This window comes from Dipodomys ordii, unplaced genomic scaffold (genome assembly GCF_000151885.1).
Source record: "Dipodomys ordii isolate 6190 unplaced genomic scaffold, Dord_2.0 Scaffold8, whole genome shotgun sequence".
In the NCBI taxonomy this organism is placed as follows: Eukaryota; Metazoa; Chordata; class Mammalia; order Rodentia; family Heteromyidae; genus Dipodomys; species Dipodomys ordii.
The window spans coordinates 31,577,182-31,595,355 of NW_012267224.1; positions in this window are offsets into that span (position 1 = coordinate 31,577,182).

Consider the following 18,174-nt stretch of genomic DNA (forward strand, 5'->3'; position numbering starts at 1 on the left):
CATTATCTGACCTTTTCCGCTTGACTCATACATATACTAGATATTGCCAATAAGGGAAACCATGGGACCTATGTTTCTTTGGGCCTGGCTTACTTCAGCACAACTATTTTTATAGCAGTATTATTCACCATAGCTAAGATATGGAACCAATCCAGATGCCCCTCAGTCAATGAGTGGATCAAGAAAAAGTGATTTTATTTCTGAACCTCAGACGGTTGTAGAAAAGGCTTACAATTTTACATTACCAGTGTTCAAGGCTTCTTGAAGTTCTGAGGAAAAGGCTTGCTCTATAAAGAGCTGTTAGGTCTTTTTTTTTTTTAATGTTGTTAAAATGCATGCATTCTGTTTCTGAAATACTACCATTGCATAATAACCTTTCAAGAAGATTAAAGAAGGTAAGACTTATAACTTTCAATACCAGGTATCAAGGCTACATTCACAAGATAATCAGGACTCTAATGAGATTTTATACAACATATGAAAATCCACATTTGAATTTTAAATTATTGATTTCTATCCACTTTAATATTCATAAAGTAATTTTGTATATGGGATTTTTGCTTTCCTATAGTATAATGAGAAATTGGCTTTGGGGGTCAGGATGTTATTTCTATAGTGCTTTTTGGAAACTAAGAATTATCAATATTAGATTTTGATGGTTTTGTCTCATTTGTGGGGGGGGTGGTTGTCAGTGGATGATGATTCATGAAAGAGATCCAACTGTTTTACATTTAACACAAACGTAGTTAATGTGTTTTAGTTCCCTATACTCATTTATGCTTTTTCTTTTACTGCCTAGAATGGCTTACTGAGTTGAATACTGGGAATAGGCTTATAACAAATACCCATGATACAAATTAAGGCCTGCCTTTTCACAATAACTGAGTACCAATATTGATCTTTAACCTCTTAACTTAAACTACATGAGGAAAACTGATTGGTGGAACCATTAATTTAGTTCATCTACACTTGATGGACAAACTGAGATTTTGTTTTGTTTTGTTTTGCTTTTTTTTTTGAAAGCCTTCAAATGTGAAGAACTTTCTCTAAATAAGTAAAATTCTCAGGCTGGCTTAGTCATGACCCAACATTTTTGTAATCCAGATGTTTCTTTCTTTAAGATATGTTCTTATGGGAAATAGGACCTTAAGAATAGAAGGTTACATTTCCCTAGGTAATAGAACACACCTTTTTAGGGGACACCAATATGGCCATAAATATTTATTTCATGAACTTATTATTATGATTTGGGAAAATAAAAAATTTTCCTATCCATTTCCTTTGTGTTCATGTTTTTATTGAAAGTAAGCAAATGAGAATTAGCCTTCTAACTTAGGTTATCACTGTACTGATGGCTAAAAATTACCTTCCATAAAAATTGTCCTTTAAAGACTAAGTGTGTGTGAAGTTGTCTTAATTGTACTCTTAGAGTAGACACTCTACTACTTCAACTAAACTATTTTTTCCCTTTATTTCTTTACTTTTTATCCTCATTTTCTCCCCTTTCCAATATCTGATGGGCTTGATAAGATCTGCATTCTGAACTCTCAATATTGTTCTCTCCATTTTCAACTAAGTTCCAACTATGATACAGATTCTTTCTTCAGTTTTACAAATATAGCAAACATCAGATACTAATGTTAGGATTTGAAATTTCAGAAACAAAGAAAAGCAAAACATAAAATGACTCACAAATTACTATATGGTTAAAGAAATCTCAGATCTCTGAGCCTTAAGTTTATTCTCAAAGTAATATGGGTCCTTCTTGTTCCAAATAGTTGGAATAGTTTTCTCTGATAGAGAATATTTAGTTGTCTCATTTCCTCTTGTGCTTTTGATTCAAATTGGGGAAGATCTTGCCCAGAGGCTTTCATCTCTCTATGTTGAACAGATTCAACTGTACACATTCCCTTCCATTTAATCTTATAACTGTGTAGGCTTTTCTACATGCAGAACCATTGTCTTATGCTGTGACCCTCATCATAACTGAGCCCAGGACATTGTTCATTGTCCTCTCCATTGATGTGAAAAGACAATTTAAACTCCAGGTCTCTTGCAAACAACTGTTTAAACATGTAATAAGTCCTAATGAAGTCTATAGTAGTAAAAACACAGGATTCCATTGCAACAATATTTGTGGACTATCAACTGATTTTAAACATTCTTCACAACTTCCTAAAGTACATGAGTCATATTCCCTGACCCCCCAATTCTTTTAGCTTTTAGGGTTCCCCCCCCAACTAGTGAATCCTACTAAGTTTGCTCAGGCTGGCCTGTGACCTTGATTCATTTACTTTTGTCTCGCAAGTAGAAAGAGACACAGATGTATGGCATCACACTGAGTTTGAGATAGTTTAAGGCTAGCCTTAAACTAAAATTCTTTGCCTCTGGAGTAACGGAGATTTAAGTTGTGAACATTTGTCCAGCTTAAAACATTATTTCTCTTCTTCACTTTTTATCCTGTTCTTGTTTTAGTTTGAAGCTTGAAAGACCCATATTACAACCAGGCATGGGCAAAATTAAAAATTGTATGAAATTCTCTGCCCTTTTAAGGCTGTCTTCACATTTCTCTGAATGTGAATTTGTTTACTAAATTCAAAACAGAAATAGAGAAAGGATTGCTTCCTCTAAAGAAAGTTACAAACAAAAACCACTTCATCTTTTCAGGCAGCTTTGACAGGCTTATATTTTAACTTTTTTCAGCTCATGTATAGAAATGGTATAGCACAGTGTTTAATTTATTCACTATCCTTTACAAAGTGAAACTTAATTTTAAAATATATTGAACCACTTTGATTTATTTGGCTGTAAAATTAACTCTGTAGTCAACTGTTTCAGGGTATCTTGGCATGAGAATATAGTATGTTTTTAAAAATATAATAATTTGAAGTTTGATTTATTTTTTGGCTCCATTATTTGAACCAATAGAATATTTCACATAGTTGCTGTGCCAAATTGATGTCATTCTTGGTAAATAATAAAATTTGCTTTTAAGTTTTAGAGTATGAATCTATTTGTTCAGCATTATGTTTTTTTAACCTTGCCATAAAATGTAGCTGCCATTAGCAATGATACTTTTAAGTAATTTTGGTAGTCATTTTAATAGTTAATTTTAATAATCATTTGCATTTATTTAGGAGTCAATATTTGAGATAGAAATAAGTCATTACAGGAGAAGATACATTTGTGTGATTTTTAATATGCTAAATAAGTTTATTTTTGTATTATTCTTCTGTCTTCTATGTGTACTCTTAAACATTGTGAATGGTTATCAATTCACCACATTCATTAATTTTTTTACATTGATATATTCTTTGTAGAAGACTTGAATAACATAGGAAAAAGTAAACCAACAACAGCACCAAACTGTAACACACCCTAACTTGCAGTTTCTATCTATATAATGTTGGAGATAAAATGCATTTCAAAGTTGGAAAATCTACTTTTCTTTTTGTTAGAAGTCACTAGGTTTTTAATTTTAAAAATTGTAAAAATAAATCTATACATATACAGATGGATTATAGTTACATAAATCAGGTGATGAATACTTTTTTTTTTTTTTGTCAGTCATGGGGTTTGAACTCTGGGCCTGGGCACTGTCCCTAAACTCTTCAGTTCAAGGCTAGCGCTCTACCACTCCAGCTACAATGCCACTTCCAGTTTTCTGGTGGTTTATTGGAGATAAGAGTTTCATGGATTTCCTGCCGGGGCTGGCTTTGAACCGCGTTCTCAGATCTCAACCTCCTGAGTAGCTAGGATTACAGGTGTGAGCTACCAGCTTCCGGCTTACATTTATTTTTAAAAGATGTCACCTCTTCCCCTTGTTTTCTTCCAGGTTTTCTCTCCTGCACTCACCTCATCCTGCACACCTCACCCCCCGCCCATCCTACACACAAGTTGTATGGTTCATTTGTAACATAGTTTCTAGTCAGTATTGCTGCTGCATTTTTTCAACCTCTGTCCTACCACTTCTGTGCTCTCCCTTCCCCTTCCCAAAACAAATGAACTGATATACAAAACAAAGGTAAGAAATCAAAAACAGGGAAAAGAAGAAAAGAAACAAAATAACAAGAAGGCAAAATAACAAAAACACTCTTGTGATTTTATATGATCATATGCATCTAGCTATTGTATTTTTGTGATCCTCTCCTAAGAAATCCTCCTTTCATCTCACTGTGTGGATGTTTAAAGTCTTGTATAACTTATGGCCAAATGTAACTTTTTGTCTTTTACCATTCACCGTGTTTGTTTTATAGTTACAAGAAATTAAGGAAGCCACACAACCTATGTTTCTTTGCCTCTGGATTACTTCCGTTAATGTAATTTTTTCCAAGTCTTCCCGTTTTCTTACAAATGGTGTAATATCATTCTTTCTGATGGAAGCATAGAATTCTGTTGTATGTGTGTGTGTGTGTGTGTGTGTGTATGTGTTTGTGTGTGTGTATCACATTTTCGTGATTTATTCATCTACTGAGAGTCGTATGGATTGATTCTATATCTTAGTTATGGTAAACAGTTCTATGATGAACATGGTTGTGATGGTGACTTTAGAATGGCTTGGTTTGTGGTCAGTTGGATAAATGACCAGGAATGGAATTGCTGGGTTATAGGGAAGCTCTATGTTTAGTCTTTTGAGGACCCTCCATCTTGCTTTCCACAATGGTTGAACAAGTTTACATCTCTATCAACAGTGTAGTAAAGTTCCCTTTTGGCTACATCTCTGCCAGCATCTGTTATTGTTAGTTTTCTTGATAATGGCCATTTTAACTGGGGCAAGGTGGAATTCAATGTTGATTTGATTTGCATTTCTTTTATGGCCAGAGATGTTGAACAATATTGTTTCTGCTGACATTTTTTGTATGGTTTTTATATGCTTTGTTGTCATGAAGGTCAGAGACCTCTATCACTTTATAAGAAAAATATACTCTTTTTACTGACCCAATGATAGCTGATTATCATCAGTGATGATTCAACATCACCAATAAATAATACATTTTGTGTAGCAAGGATTTTTAGTATGTAAAGAGACCTTTTTTTTCTGTTCTTGAATTTAAAAAATATTTTATTTTTAACAAATCAAGGTAGAAATACTCCAAGTATAGAATGTTGAGTTGTGGTCATATTAGAGAGGTGAGCTGGAGAGTGAACTGGAGAGTATGAGTTTTACTTTGAAGACCCTTTGAACTCCTGAACACATTAGTATTTTAATAGGTGACACGTATTGATCACGGTCTCATTCTCTACTAGAGTCTTGATTCCAAGAGTATAAATATGTTTGATGATGTTGTAAGAGCTTACAAATACTCTTCTAATGAAACATTTTAATGTCCTCTGCCTGTCTGAAAATAACTTCAATGAAATCTCTAAAAACTTCAAAATACTTCAAACAAATTATAAGTGATAATTTAACTGAATCTTTTTTTCCGGTTTTTTGGGTACTTCAAGTCCCACAACAGACACAAAATGAAAAGGAAGAAATATTATATATTTTAGAGACCACTAGGTAAGATGTGGTTCTTCCATATTCATAGACACCACCTTAGTCAGGCTGATGCTCAATAAATAAAATGGGTATAACTAGTGGAGGCTCCAAAGCATTACCTAATGAAACTACCTTTAGCTTTACTACACATTTTTATTTACTGCTGAAGTATAAACTATCCTGGGAAAAAGGTAAATTTAATCTTGTTTATTTCAATAAGAAAGTATTCTAAATTTGATGACAAGTAGAAATATAATAATAACATAAAACAAACTCTGGGAGTTTGAGGATAATGTTGTAAGACTAATAACATTAATTACAGCTTTTATGATACTTATCATGTCTGAGAATCTGATTATTGTCAGCTAGATAGCTAGCTTGCACATGTATGTAATTATCTTTTGTTTATATAGAAACATGTTTGTGTATGTATGTGTGACTGTGTATCCATTGTTCAAACTTTTATTTTGCCTGCCGATTTTAAGGCTGCCAACAAGACAGTCCATTCATGTCTATGGAATACAGCTTCTGGATATTCATGTTTTATTGAAGGGAATGATGCAGAAGGCAGAGAAAATGCCTGGAGGCCTTGTCAACACCGAGGTTAAAGACTTGGAGTAAGAGAAACTCTTGAAAGTTGTGAAATAACTGAAAGTCAGGATATCTTCTGTTCTGTGAAAGTGGAAATTTCAGATAGCTGTTGTTAGGTAGTTGTATTCTTTTTGATTCCTATTTGCAAAATGCTCTTATCCCTTCAGATGGCCCAGTGAGGAAGGAAAATAGAACCTTCTTGAAAAAATAACCAAAAATCATTTTTGCAAGATCTGTACTTGAGTAGCTTGACTTATCTTCTTGACCTGAAATTTCCTAATTTGAATTTCTAGCTTGAGGTTGTAAGGAATATTAAACATAAATTTCAGCCAGATGTTGTAATCCTAGCTACTCAGGAAGTTGAGATCTGAGGATGGAGGTTTCAAGCCAGTGTGGGAAAGAAAGTTCCTTGAGATGCTTCTCTCCAATTAACCACCAGGAAGTTAGGCTGTGAGTTCAAGGTAGCAGAGCACTAGTCTGGAGCAAAAAAGCTCAAGGACTGTGTCCAAGTCCTATGATTAACCAGAAAGAGAGGGAGGGAGGGGAGAGAAACTTTTGAAAACTAAAGTCAAGTTCAAATGCTGGTTTTATTAAGAGAAAGAGAGCCATGAATCTGACTCATTAGAAGGAAGAGTGCAGGCATCAGAAAAGGGAGAAGACAGTTGTGCTCTTTTTTCATTATTAATGGAGTTTAAAGTCAAAGCCTTTCAGGGTCTTGTGCTCTTGGGCTTATTGGCTGGCACTCTACCACTTGGGCCTCTTATTTTTTTCTTATTGGTTATTTTAGAGATGGAGTCCCACAGACTTTTCTGCCAGGGCTAGTTTGGTCCTCTAGATCACAAACTCCTGAGTAGCTAGGATTACAGGCATGAGTCACTAGGGCCCACCTTACAACAAAACAAAACATTATTTTAAACCATTCTTACTATAGAATGTTCAGAAAGACCTACATAAAACAAAACTTCCAGTAGAAATTAAATATGATGCTTGAATCAAGCTTTTTTTCCACTCACTTGAAAACTTTATGATACTCAGACAATTCTAAAGTACGTTTTGTCTGTGCCCCTATAATGATTTTTTTTGTGTTCTACACAATTTTATTATGTTTACATTTTGCTCATTTTTTAAATTTAATTTTGTTTTATTTGTGAACATACTGTACAGAGGGGTTACAATTGCATGGGCAGGATAATGCGTAATGATTTTTAAAACCATCTATTTTCCTGTAAATGCAAATTCATAAATACAGTCAAATGGTACTGAGAATTCTGACCCGTGCTTCATTTTAGTTATTATCGCATACTCAATTCTTCTAAATACGTGTCAGCAAATGCCTTACCTACATAGTCCATATTGTTGTATTCCATTTATTAATGAAATGTGAATGATTTTGTTCTGATTTAGTGCTGCTTTTGTGGATAATACAAGATATATAATGAGTGCAGAAGCTTCAGTCCAAATACTTATACTCTCACTTTTTAATATGAGATGATTTCATAATGAATCTGTTAGTAATTCAGTCTTGTATTCAGTAAGCATTGAGTCAGGGTAAAGCAATATGGGATTAATCTTAAATCCTTGCTCGACTCTTCTAGTTGTGCTACCTGGAGTGGTAACTATGTCTCTCTCCACCAGTTTATTTCACTTCATAAGTGGGAAAAGCTTCTTTGTGGTATTTAACCAGAGGCATCATTCATGTGTAGAAATGTGGTTCATAGCTGGGTGCCGATGGCTCACACCTGTAATCCTAGTTACTCAGGAGGCTGATATCTGAGGATTGTTCAATGCCAGCCTGAGCAGGAAAGTCTGTGAGACTTTTATCTCCAATAAACCACTCAGAAAACTGGAAGTGGTGCAGTGGGTAAAGTTGTAGAGCACTAGCCTTGAGCTGAAGAGCTGAGAGAGTGTTCAGGCCCAGAGTTCATGCCTCATGGCCGACAAAAAAATAAAATAAAAAAGATAAAAGGAAAAGAAATGTGGTTCATAAAATAACCTGTGAAAGTCTGCTGTTTAATTCCAATTATTATTGTCAGAGCTGTTGCATTCATTTATGTTCCTCTTCCATGGAGCTCTGCTTGGTTTTTGTATATCATTGTTTGATATTAATGACCACCCCAGTCTCAATCTAGACATATATTATTAAGAAAAACTTGGCATAGCATATATACAGAAGCACAAAAGTAATGATTTTTTGTAACAGTTAACTATTTCTATCGGTTTGTTCAATGTACTTTTATACACCTCACCATATTTTCCTACAATACAGAAAAGATTTTGAAAAGCAAGTCCACCAGTGTAGATGTGATAGGCCAGTCTTTTAAGTTCATTATAAAGGTTCAGATTAAAGTTCTCATAATTTCTTCATCTAAAGTAGATAGATTTTGGTGGCAATATGAGTTTGGGTAATTTATATGTGCAATACAAGAAGGATGATGTGAATCAGATATTGTTTATTTATTTGTTTACAATAAGAAACCAAAGCAAAACTAACCGATTAGCTCTGATTTTGTTTTTGGTTTTTGTTGTTGTTGTTGCTATGTTAGTTAGGTAATGTGGAAAGCTCAAGTTGAAGGCAATGATGAAAACTCAGAACCAGAGCAAAACAGGTTGAGAGCCATTGGAAATGAAATAGAAACTATAGCAAATCTTCATTGGGAGCTAGTCTCTCAGGCTAGCTGACGTTCTGAGGTTGGGAACAAACACAAATTTATTGCCTTTTCATGGTCTATATCTGCACACTCGGGCATAAAGGAACCTTGTTAACCCCCTGTGTCTTCAGCAGATTTGTAAATTTAGTAGATAAATGAAATAATAATCAGTAGTTGGGAGTTAGTTCCTTGCTTAAATTTTGATAAGTATATAGCTTAAGGATTTAAAATGCATTTACTCTAAGGAAGAGTGAGATGCTGGATTAGAATTAAGGGATTTATTTGATCTACTTTCCCCAGCAAGCCAAGATTACTTCCTGTCAAACCACAGTATCTTAAGAAACTGTAAATAGTAGAGACTTTACTTGACACGTAATTTAGAAATGAAGAAGACTTTAATATTTCCCAAATATATTATCGATTTCAAGATGCAATTTTGTGTATCCTTATTTCTGACAAACTAAGCAGTATTAAATAAGGAAAACAAGTTAAATTATGTTTATAACCCACTATTTTGCAATACTTGAATACATACTTTGTTTCTACTGTTGACTCATTTAAAACAATGTGAGTAATTTTTACATTGCTATGAAATAATAGACATATGTCACATTCATATGATTTTTAATTCACTATATCATAAAGGTAAGATTGTTTTTATAATAGTTAACACTCCCTCTACTCTCTAAGACCCTATAAATAAAATTTGCACATATACTGCCTATGTTATTCCTTTCTCAAAAAGCGATGAATACATTTTTGAGTCTGATATTATTCATTATAATTTTTAATAATTTTTATTGTGAAAATATCATACAGAGGGACTACAATTACATGAACAGGTAATGAGTACATTTCCTATGAAGCATTGTTGCCTCCTCCTTTGTTTTTCTACCTTGCCATCTCTGCCCTCCCATCTCCACTACTATCCACCCCCCTGCCAAAGTTGTAAAGTTTGCTTTTCGACATAGCATCTTGTACATCTCATTGTTGCAATAGGTCCACCTGCATTCCTATTTAAACAATTTGTTTTTTCCCTTCCCTGCCAAAAATTATACCAACATCAAACACAGGAAAACCAGGGGTTATACTGTGAGGGAAAGCAACAAAACAATCACCACAATCACCGTATTAGAAACAATAGTAAGCAAGGGAAAAAAAAACACTTGTGTCCTAACATCGTCTTATCTGACCTTTTCTGCTTGTCTCAGACATATACTAGGTATTACAAATAAGCGAAATCATGGGACCTATGTTTCTTTGGGCCTGACTTCACTTAATATAATTTTTTCTAAGTCTTTCCATTTCCTACAAATGGGGCAATGCCATTCTTTCTGATGGAGGCATAGAATTCCATTGTGTATATATACCACATTTTCTTGATCCATTAATCTACCGATGGGCATTTGGGTTGCTTCCATATCTTAGCTTTGGTAAATAATGCTGCAAATATAAACATAGTTGTGTTGGTAGCTTTAGTATGGTCTTGTTTGTGATCATTCTGGTAAATGCCCAAAAATGGGATTGCTGGATCATAGGGGAGCTCTATGTGGAGTCTTTTGAGGAACATCCCTACTACTTTCCAAAGTGGTTGAACAAGTTTACACTCCCACCAACAATGCAGTAGGGTTCCCTTCTGTCCACATACCCTCCAGCATCTGTTGTTATTAGAGTTCTTGATTATAGCCATTCTATAGAGAAACTTCTCTGAAGAGGAAAGAAAGATGACCAATAGACACATGAAGAAATGCTCAACCTCTCTAGCCATAAAAGAAATGCAAATCAAAACAACACTGATTATACATCCTCATTATAATTTTTGAAGGCAGTTGACTTTAAAACAGTGCAATTTTCTGGGTGAAACTGACAATTCTGTTAGTCATTGATTATACTGAAAACCATTAATAAATGAATCCCAAAAATGTTTTTGGAGAGAAATTTCTTTTTTACCTTTTTTTTTTTGTGTGTGTGTGTTGTAAGGCCTGAAGTCTGGGCCTGGGCATTGTCCCTCAGCTCTTCAGCTCAAAGCTAGCACTGTACCACTTGAGCCACAGTGCCACTTCCGGTCTTTTCTGCTTATTTGGTGCTGAGGAATTGAACCCAGGGCATCATGCATACAAAGAAAACATTCCACTATTGAGCCACCTTCCCAGCCCCAGAAAATTCTTTTAATATTTTTTTTTGCTGTACTATTAGTAATATGGAGAAGACATCCAGTTAAGCAGCTTATGCATTTGGAAAAATGCCTCATATCATATATGCTAAATTACAGATACCAATCTGAATCAGTAGAATAGAAAAGTGTATATTAATCTTCTTTTTATCTACAAGGTCAGTTTCTGGTGTTTCAGTTACTTGTTCTTAACTATTGTGAATGTCCCATTCACAGTTTTAATTTTTTTATTTTTATTTTTTATTTTTGCCAGTCATGGGGCCTGAGCTCTGGGCCTGGGAGCTGTCCCTCAGCTCTTCAGCTCAAGGCTAGCACTCTACCACTTGAGCCACAGCGGCACTTTTGGCTTTTTTTTTTCTGATTATGTAGTGCTGAGGAATCGAACCCAGGGACTCATGCATGCAAGGCAAGCACTCTACCACTGAGCCACCTTCCCAGCCCCACAGTTTTAAATTTAAACAGTTCAGACAGTTTTAAATTGTGTATCTTCTGTGTAGTATAAGAAAATCTTATGAGAGCTGGCTATAATTTACCTGGGACAGGAATTATCCATTGATTCAATGGACCCACATTGTATATGTTACTGGTCAGCTAGTTAATTAGTTGCTCTCTAAGCAATCAAGTATTGTGATACTGCAGTGCATGTGCTCAAGTTTACTGAACTTATAAGGTCCCCCAAGTGGGAGAATAATAATGCTGATAATTATACAATGCAAAAAAGAAGCCATAAAGTAATTTCTTTAACTGAAATAGTGAATATTTTCTTTCTAGTAAGGAAAGAAGAATGAGTTATATGGTACCATTGCTAAGATCTATGGTAAGGATCAATTTTCCATGAAATTCTGAAAAGGACAAAGAAGTGTGTACTAGTTTTTGTTCCCTCAACTCTAACTGCAAAAGTCACTTCCAAAATATGTAATACAGTACATGCTTAATTCAATACAAACGTTAACTGGGCGCTGGTGGCTCACACCTGTAATCCTAGCTACTCAGGAGACTGAGATTTGAGGATCACAGTTCAAAGCCACACTGGGAAGGAACATCTGTGAGACGCTTATCTCCAATAAACCATCAGAAAAACCAGAAGTGGTACTGTGGCTCAAGTGGTAGAGCACTAGCCTTGAGCTGAATAACTGAGGGACAGTGCCCAGGCCCAGAGTTCAAGTGCCATGACCATCAAAAATAAATAAATAGTATTAAGTTTTAGATGGGAAATATGAATAGGAAATGTACTGTACTGGATCATAATGCTTCGTTCAGGGAGCACTGAGCCTGCCTGAGGACTTCATGTAAAAGCCTAGAAAATGAGTGACATAAAGCTCATTTGTTGCACATAAGCAATGGGTAAGGAGATTCACAAATAAGTTTAGATTGACAGACACAGAAAGTACAAGAGAAGCTGAATCTGTTGATTCAGAGAATTTGCTAACAGATTTCTGCAGATTTGAATGTGAATGAGGAAAAAAAAGTGCATCATCCAATGCTAGTTTGGAGCTGTCATGAAATGGCACTTGTCAGGAATAAGATACCGAGTAGGATCAACATTCACAAGTACAAATATGCTACCAGGTCATAAAACATGGCTGGCAACTTTAACTCAACCATTTCAGGCAGTGTTGCAGGACATGGAAATGCTTAGCATGTTATTCTTAGCACTCATAAAACAATAGCAAGCAGAGTTCCGTTGGTTTATACCTATAATCCTAGACGAATGAAAGACTGAGATTGTTAGAAGTGTGGCTCCAAACCAGCCCGGTAGAAAAGTTCATGACTGTCCATCTCAATGGAAGAAACTGGTTTGATGGAGCCCAACTTCATTCTAGCTAGCATGGGAAAAAAAATATAGGAAAATCACAGTTCCGGCAGGGTTCGGGTGCAAGCTGTACAACCTTATCTCAAAAATAACTAGGTCTAACACACACACACACACACACACACACACACACACAGAGCTAGAGGTGTGGCTTTGTGGAAATTGCCTCCCTAGCAAGTGTGAGATACTGAATTCAAAACCAAAATTAGCACAAAAATGAAAAAAAACTGCCTACATTCTGATGGTATAATCAAAAGCTAGTCATCTTATTGAACGGAATAGTTCTACCAGTGGCCAGTATTCAATTTTACTAGCCATCCTGAATCCATTTACCATGAAAATGAAAAAAAGGGTACTTTTTTGAATCTTCAAATATAACCTCATTACTTCAACTCTTTGATGTGACATTTATTCAGTATGTCGAAACTGTATCTGTCCTCCTGTAATTTGGACACATTCAGGCAGCAACTGCTGTGGACCCTAATGTGGACAAAATGCATGCTGGAAGTTATTCACTAGTGCAGACAAAATAACATGGAACAAAGCTGCATGGGTAAATTAAAACTGGAGTCTTTGAATGCCTGCTGGAAAAACTTATGGGGTAAAGTCATGAATGTTTTTGAAAGGCTTTGGGAGGATCTATGGAGAAGGTAGAATGATCATTCATAAAGGAAGACAAGTAGGTGGAGAAGGATTTGCTTGCTAAAGAAGTGAAGAATATGTTGACAAGTGTTTTAAAAAAGTGAGGAATTGAATGAACTCACTGAGTCATCTCTAAAGGAAGAGGAAGAAGAACTTGAAGCATAACCTGCAATGTGAACATTACTGCAATCTGCTTTCAATGACATTCTCTTAAACTATCTTTCTGAATATAAAGGACACCAATCTGGAGTATTATCCTTGCAGAGAAAAGCAGCAGTACTTACCCACAGGGTCAGTTAAGGAGTCTGTAACGACACATTGCTGAGGTTATACAGAGAGAGAGAGACAGACAGACAGACAGACAGACACAGACAAACAGACAGGCAGACAGACAGACTGACTGACAGACAGACAGACAGACAGACAGACAGAGACAGAGACAGAGAAAGAAAGACAGAGACAGAGATTAAAAACTTCCAGTTACAAGGTTCTATGGAAAGACGACTGGGCTATCCTGATAGCTTGCATCCTGGAAGAGAAGTCCCTAAGCCACATGGTAATTATAGTGAAAGTGAGAGGGAAGTTTTATTAGGAAATGTGTAAAGTTTAAAAGACTGAAAGCAAGTCCTCTTTAACATGGGAAGAAAAGGATAGCATTAGCTTCTGAAATTTGTGTACTTATTGATATTGTCCACAAGAAATTCCTGTTCCTAGATTCAGCCAACAGTACTGAGGTCTACGGCCAGTAATCCAGACTAGAGGAAGTTTATAGAATTAGCAGATAACACCTTCTTACCCTTGGCCTTTTGAGGATAGTTTAATATTCTGCATCTTTAATCTCTTAAGTGAAAAGATCCTCAGTTCCAGGCACTTTATTATAGAACCATTTTTAATCTTTAAATAAAACATTTTAGTTGTTTCTTAGTCGGGAACTCAAAACATCTTGTGTCATTCTGTGATTTTGTTGGGATGCTCTGACGTTAATTAAGCCTGGTAATCTGTGTCTTAGAAATTTTACAGAATTTTGTCTCAGGGACCTTTTGATTCAGTCCTTCATCTTCAGTTCCCCTCACATTTTCCCATTGCTCATGGTTACATTATCACTTCCAAAAGCTTTTGGCAATTAAAAAGGTGCAGGGCTGGGGGGACTACTGTATGTACTCTGAAACCCATCAGATTTGTAAAAATACTAAATAAATTTCTAATTTATTAATGCCAATGATAAAACATGCACCCATTTTTGTTTTTTATATGAAATTTCCGTTGTTTTGATTCTCTCTCTCTTTCTCTCTCTCTCTCTCGCTCGCTCGCTCGCTCATTCGCTTGCTCTCTTTTAACCTAACTATTGGTGTTAATTGAAGGCCCAAGGAAAGGAGGCAGGAAGATTTTGAATAAGGGAGAGATGTTAATTGTTCACTTTTTGTGTGAATGCATATGTATCAGCACTGAATCTTGAACTAATTGACTGGTTACTGTCTCTAAGCTTTTGTCTGAAGGCTAGCACTCTACTACTTAAGCCACATATTCAGTTGGTTAATTGGAAATAGAAGTCTGACGGATTTTCCTGCTCTGCTTGCACTGGCTTTGAACCACAATCTTCAGATCTCAGTGCCCTGGAGTAGGTTTCCTTTCCTTTCCTTTTTCCTTTCCTTTCCTTTTTCCTTTCCTTTCCTTTCCTTTTTCCTTTCCTTTCCTTTCCTTTCCTTTCCTTTCCTTTCCTTTCCTTTCCTTTCCTTTCCTTTCCTTTCCTTTCTTTCCATTCCTTTCCTGTTCTTTCCTGTCCTTTCCTTCTTTCCCTCCTTCCTTCCTTCCTTCTTTCCTTATCATGGTTTCCCCCACTCTCATGTTCAGTGTGAGGGTTGGAATGGGACTTCCTAGGATGGCAATTGTGGGTGTAGCCTTTCCTCTTCCATCTCATACCAATACTTAGAATACCCCCAGGCCTCCTGCTCTGGATTTCTCCTGCAGAATCTTAGAAAATAGCTGTCTTGTAAGTAAGGAAATTGAGGCATATGAAGAATCAAGTCTCCTACATTATACCACGGAGTCTATATTACAAACAGAGGTTTCAGTTGCCTTTTATTTCTATAATGATTGGTGAGAATTTTGTTACCAATTATTTGAGTGATGTTTTAATTTTGGATCTCTTTAAAGTATGCAGTAACCTCCCCCTGTAAGGTTTATTTAAGTAGTTATTCTTTTTACATACATTTTTAAAAATGGAGGGTATTACTGTCATGTGAATATTGCAATGATATAGAAGAATAGAATCAGATCAATTCTATTTATACTGTGTTAACTGATTTGCTTTTGTAATCAGACTTTGGTACCCAAGGTACTTGCTCAGTGGTGCTCTTGGTGATAACCCTTACTTCCTCTGTGTCCTGCTTTCGAATCATTTCATTAAACAAAAGCCTTTGAGTTATCTTTTGTTTCTGAGAACAAATGGTTGGATTTTAGAGACTTTTGTTGTTCGCAAATTCCAGGGCCTTTCAAAATTTATCATTCTCATTCTTTGTAGTGCACACAATCGGTCATTATGTCAGCAGCTGCCCCGGGAGACTCACTTCAGTTCATTCAGCCAAATAATAACCATCAGGATAACACTTCCATGAGAAAAATAGTAATAAAATGATATCATTAAAAGCAGAGATCTTTACTTCTATCATTAAAAATTAATTACTTACATCCAGCAGAATCCCTATTGTACATTTTGAAAGGTAAGAAAAAGCAATCTCTTTGTTGAAATTAAATTGATTGGGTGACATGTTTTAATCATAGAGATGATAAAATGCTCTATTTCCAAATAAAAGGCTTCAAATGATTTATTGGAGGTGAATATAACTTAATCAGTTGTCAACTTTTATTTTGGTAGTTTTGTCACTAAGAAGTCAAAAATTGTAAGCATTTGAATAATTACAAATTTTGAAATAGCTTTTGGCACAAAAGTAATACAAGTTTAGTTTTGTATGTCTGGGATAGTAAGCATGGTACTCATTAAATATTAAGCTTGTTCTTAAATATGTGGTGTGTCTGTGATTAAATTAGAAAATAATTGTCTAAAATTGCAGCTTTCTGACACTGGGCTGTCTTCTCCATCTTTTCTCTGTCATTTCTGTCATTCAATGCATATCGTTGTTCAGAACGTTGAAGGAATGTTTTATAATCCAGGCATTATAAATATTAATATAAATTTGTACAGCCTCATAGGCAAGCTGTATCATGAGCATGCTTTCAAAGAATTCCTTTTGAAAGCATTAGTTCATATTCTTGCTCACTGTGTTCCTTACTAATGTCTTAAATGGAAGCCCACATTTCCAGCAGTATGCTCAGTGAATTTTTTTCTTATGCTAAAAATAAAAGAATGAGGTGTCATGCTGACACAGATTATCAGTTTGCTTTAAATCTCATGTAGAATTAGTGGTGTCAGTCTACAGACAGTGTTGTAACCTTCAGTTGAACACTTTACATCAGTGGAAAGATAAATTTTGTTTTTGGTAAATATCACATCAAACAATTGAGAAACTTAATATAATTATTAATTCTGTTTACATGATATATAACGAAAAATGCTTATGTTGCATGACCTGACAACTTATTTTTACTTTGACAATATAGAACATCTGAGAAGGATCCAGATAACACTTTTTAAAGACTAAAAATGTCTTTAAAATTTTTTTTGATGGGGGTGGGGTTATTGAAATAACCTTAGCAATGACAACTTCACCGTTCAGTACCAAATCCAAAGGTTATCAACAAAATTTTAAGCTTTGGACTATGTATGTGCAGCCATCATTATCATTTTTTACGTTGCTCTTGTGATTGAAGTTTTCACTTCTTTTCTCCAGTGCTCTCTTCCAGTCAAGAATTTTGCTAAATAGTAGATGTCCTACAAATTTGCAGATACATTGAAGGTGTACTAGGTACTTATGGATAGTTCTCTCAATGTTCTTATATTTCTTTAATTGAAATAAAAACACAGTAGAAATTTAGCAGCTTGTCAAAATTCATGAGCATTTTAACTTACTTTGCATAATTTATTTTACATAATATTCACATTTGTTCTCTATACAGTACCAGGGTTCTGGTCCCAGTGGCTTTTTATTCAGTATTTCAGTACAAATATATCTAAAGGGTTACTTGAGCTTTGCAAATACTTTAAAATCTGCCAGACAACTATACATACGCTAAGTACATAAATCTTCCAAACAAATCTGATACAGGATTAATATGAAACTGGAATGAGCCAGCCTAATGAATGCCAGCTTAATGTACAATCCATTTTTTGAATAAATCATATGGGAAAATTGCAGAGTGTGTAAATTACACAGCCCTCATAAATCAATATCCTTTTGATTGCTCTGCCTTAGCTAAGGGTTGGCACGATACAGGCCATGGCATACTTGAGAGTGAATAAGAGGAAGCCAGTAATGTGAGAGAGGAACACCCATTAAGAAAAAGAAATGCTCAGAAAACTGTTATAAAAGGTGATTATACAAATTGCATGTCCCTGGACAGTGGTTATTTTACATAAAGTGCATGGAAGAATGAGATGACTTGTGCTAGTTTTTATTCTGTGACTCAGTTAAGAGGTTTGAACTATTCATGCATATTTGCCCTAGTGATTCAGAATGAGTCTTCTATATCCTAACATCAAATGGTCTCCTAATAAAAATTTTTCAACTCATGGATAAAAGTACAGTCTATGGGGCTCTTTTGCAATCTCAATTTAAAATTTCCCTGGGAGATACTGGTTGTCTCTTAAGAATATTTCATTGTGGTTTACCATTTTATTTTAAAATATACTTGTAGAACATTGTTTTTT